Source organism: Setaria italica, chromosome VIII (genome assembly GCF_000263155.2).
Source record: "Setaria italica strain Yugu1 chromosome VIII, Setaria_italica_v2.0, whole genome shotgun sequence".
In the NCBI taxonomy this organism is placed as follows: domain Eukaryota; kingdom Viridiplantae; phylum Streptophyta; class Magnoliopsida; order Poales; family Poaceae; genus Setaria; species Setaria italica.
Window position 1 is genome coordinate 22,954,436 of NC_028457.1, and position 3,605 is coordinate 22,958,040.

The following is a 3,605-nucleotide window of genomic DNA, read 5'->3' on the forward strand; positions in this document are numbered from 1 at the left end:
GACATCCGCGCACCCGGAGGTCGCTTCCTGTGTCGGCCTTCCCCATCGATCCCCTAACCCGTGTCGGGCCCATTTCCTTTGGTGCAAGGTTCCACAGACCCAGTCTCTGCCGTTCTGTGACCACGCTTTGCCACCACGTGCGACAACCAGCAGGGGAAACTCCGTTCCAAGAACAATGGGGCGACCGCTCACGTCTAGGTTCAATCAGGTACTAGGCTTCCTCATCCCATACTAAGTATGAGGCTAGTACTTTCAAACACTTGATCACGAACACCACCACTGTCGGGCCTTAGCAAGTTTTCATAGACAGACGGGGCAACCATCCAACCACCAAAGAGTTACCAAACCCTGCCCCGCCCATCGTCCTTATGGTTGTAACAGGAGGGTAACACATGCAACTCCTACAACTCGCGAGTGACAGGAGATCACTCGGCTTTTACCGTTTCCTATCTAAGCAATGCAGCTACTCGGTCCAACAGCTAGTGCTCATATCAAGGGTTACTACGTCATGCATCTAGGGTTTCACACAACTCCTAAACGTAAATGCACAAACATGCTATTCGGAAGGCATGTGCAAGATTTGGCAAAACACGTAGGGTTTCCATGCAACCGGGGCTTGCCTGCAAACAAAGAGGGCGGAAACTGCTCGACTTCGGGGGCGGCTTCGACTTCAGCGGGTGGGAACTCGGCTACAGCTTCTTCTTCGGGCGCCGGGTGCAGCTCGTAGAAGCCGTCAGCGAGATGCAGCTCTACACGGATGCAATGCAAAGGTTAGCTTAAACGTTTTGATTTGACAGCAACACTGGCTCTCCTGAGCCCAGAAACTTGCGACAAAGAGCAGGAGTGGGAGGCGGTTGAAGAGAGCGGATGATGATCAACAGGTAAAGGCAGGAAAGAAACGAGTGGTCTGATCCTTGAACTAGAGGGCGTGATAACTGGGATCCTCAGACGTAGGCGCTGAAGGGTTCTCACGTTTTACACTTACACCCTCAAGTTGAAGAAAAGATCACAGCCAAACCCTCGGGCGAGGCGGACAAGGGTCGGCAAACAGACAGGGTCGGGCGAGACGGAACTGGGGTCGGGCGGATAGGAGGGGTCGGTCGAGGCGGACTTAGGGTCGGCACTCACCTTCTTCCTGAAAGGAAAGCTTGGGGTCGGGAAGAGACAGACTTGGGCACAGAACTAAAGCTTTGAGCAGGGACTAAGGCTGGCGGTGCTCCGGCGGCGGTGCTTCTTGCAGATGGCAAGAGAGCTCTTGCGCAGCACAAGAGAGCAAGCTGCGGGGTGACTTGGATGAACTGAGAAGGAACTGGGAGAAGAACTTCTCAAGATTGGGCGGATGGCGCTAGGAGCTTGAGCAGGGAGCTAGCGGGAACCAAGGGCAACAAAAGCGGAGGGGCTCCGGCGACGAGGCATTCCTTTTTATAGCTGCGGGAGCAGAGGAACGGAAGCGTCGCGGAGAGAGAGAAGGGAAACGGCGCGAAGGCCGGGGAGAAGCAATGGAGTGCTCTGCCGTGGCGGCGATTGAGCAAACCGGGCGGTGCAACAGAACTCCGGGGTGACACCAGCGATCATTGCGCTATTCCGTCAGGGCGGCGTAGGCGCGGGTAGACCAGTAGTTGAGATTTGGCGGAAAGCGGGCGTCGCCGTGCGGAAGAGGTGATAGAAGCGACCGGTTAAACGGCGCTAGGATCGAGGGCGCACAGGTGGGAGAACAAGCGGACGCGGCGCGGGGGAGAGCGTGGAACAACAGATTGTCGGGCGGCGTCTCACAGGGCGGGGAAAGGAACTGTCGCTGCCGCGGTCGGAGTTGGCGGTGGGGGAATCGTCGTGTAGCGACGACCGGGCGGCGCAACTGTTGTTGGAAAGGACGGCGACGTCGGTCTCCGGGGCCGGGATTTGGTATCATGATGATGGGCGCGGGGAGCGAGGCTCTGCAGAAAGGGGTGCAGAGGGCTTCCGCTTCTATTGGGGGAAGAGGGCGCGGGAACCCACTCGGTCGCTTGCCAGAGACAAAACTAAGCGGTGGCGTCGGAGAAGGCGAACCACGCGGCAGGAAGGTTCTGAGGCGGCCATGCAACTCGAGTGCGGCTGATGCGGGGGATCTGGAAAAAGATCTTGCGGGTCCACCGGGGAAAAGATCGGACGGTGAGGAAGATTAACAGGATCCGACGGATGGCTGAACTCGCCAGGGTCGGGAAAAAGGAACGAAGCAGTAGGGGTCGGATCTCAGGGGTCGGAACTGGCGGAAAACTGAGCACTTAAGTGCGATCAACAGAGCAACTGACGGAGGTTTAAGGGCTGAGATCGAACCTAACTGAGAGAGATTAGGGGTCGGTCGTTACATCTTCACATAGAACCACTGGTTGTGCCATCCCTTGTGGGACGCCGCGGTCTTCATCGCCATGTACTCCTTGGAGCGAGTATGGCGGAGGTGGATCCCGGCGCACCCGATCGGCACCGGGGGCAACCGCTGCTGGTTCCCCCTCCTCTCCGTCTTCTGGTACAGACTGACCGTGAAAAAGTACTTCCATAGCGAGAAGTTGGGCTCAATGCCCAGGAACCCCTCGCATAGTGCGATGAACGCCGCGATATGCTGGATCCCGTTGGGGTTGAGGTGCTGCAGCTCGAGCCCGTAGTAATGAAGGAGCCCGCGGAAGAAGCGGCTCGGCGGAGTCGCGAACCCCCGCTCGTGGAAGCAGGTGAAGGAGACGACGTAGCTGGCGGGAAGTGTCGGCTCCTGCTCCGACCCTGGGAGCTCCCACTCGCCCACCTCCGTCCTCTCGCAGAGGAGGCCTTTCCTCACCAAGCCTTCGGCGCGCGAGGAGTTGAAGTGGGAAATCCCCCAGGATCCCATCGCCGGAGGAAGGAACTCGATGGGGATGGGGAGAAAGGGCGTAGCGCTGAGCGGAGGAAGACGAAGCGGGTGCGGGTGAGCTGAGGGCGAGCTAGGAGGGCGAAAAGACTTAAAAGCAGAAGGCGGGCGGAACTAGCGAGGCGGAGCCTTCATTTTATAGGGAAGGCGTGAAGGGAGCGGAACCGACGCCCTTGTCGCCATAAATGCGGCGCCAGGTACGCCCCCGTCACGCCCACTTTCTTTTCGGAAACCACGCGCACGATCGGCCGCAAAGACATCCTCTCCTCTTCGATTCGCGGGTCGGCGCCCTCCATAACTCCGCCTCCCGGAAGACGCGCACACGACGTCCCCCACGTTCAGCCCAAGACGCAGCATCCGCCCCGATTCAGCCCAAGGCCCACCGAAAGGTAATAAGGGATACGGGGCTGGAAACGCCCCTACGACCCATTACAATCCAGAGGTTCGAAGGCTGGCCCGCTACGGGTTCGACAGCCGCCTCAGGATGCCCACGAGCGAGGGATGAGAAGGGGCGGGTCCGCTAGCGACCGTGACCCGGGCGCACGCCGGCCCCGGGCATCTCAAACTCACATTCAAGTCCAGACTGGCACCAAAGTTCATGGGTTTTCCACGAGGAAAGGCAACGAGCCCCCGGATCCGAGCGAACGGACTCGGGAACTATATGAACTGGCCGGCTGGAGCCTGGGGTACGCCACGAGCCTGGCCCTAGCCGGACCCCCCAACCCCCCCT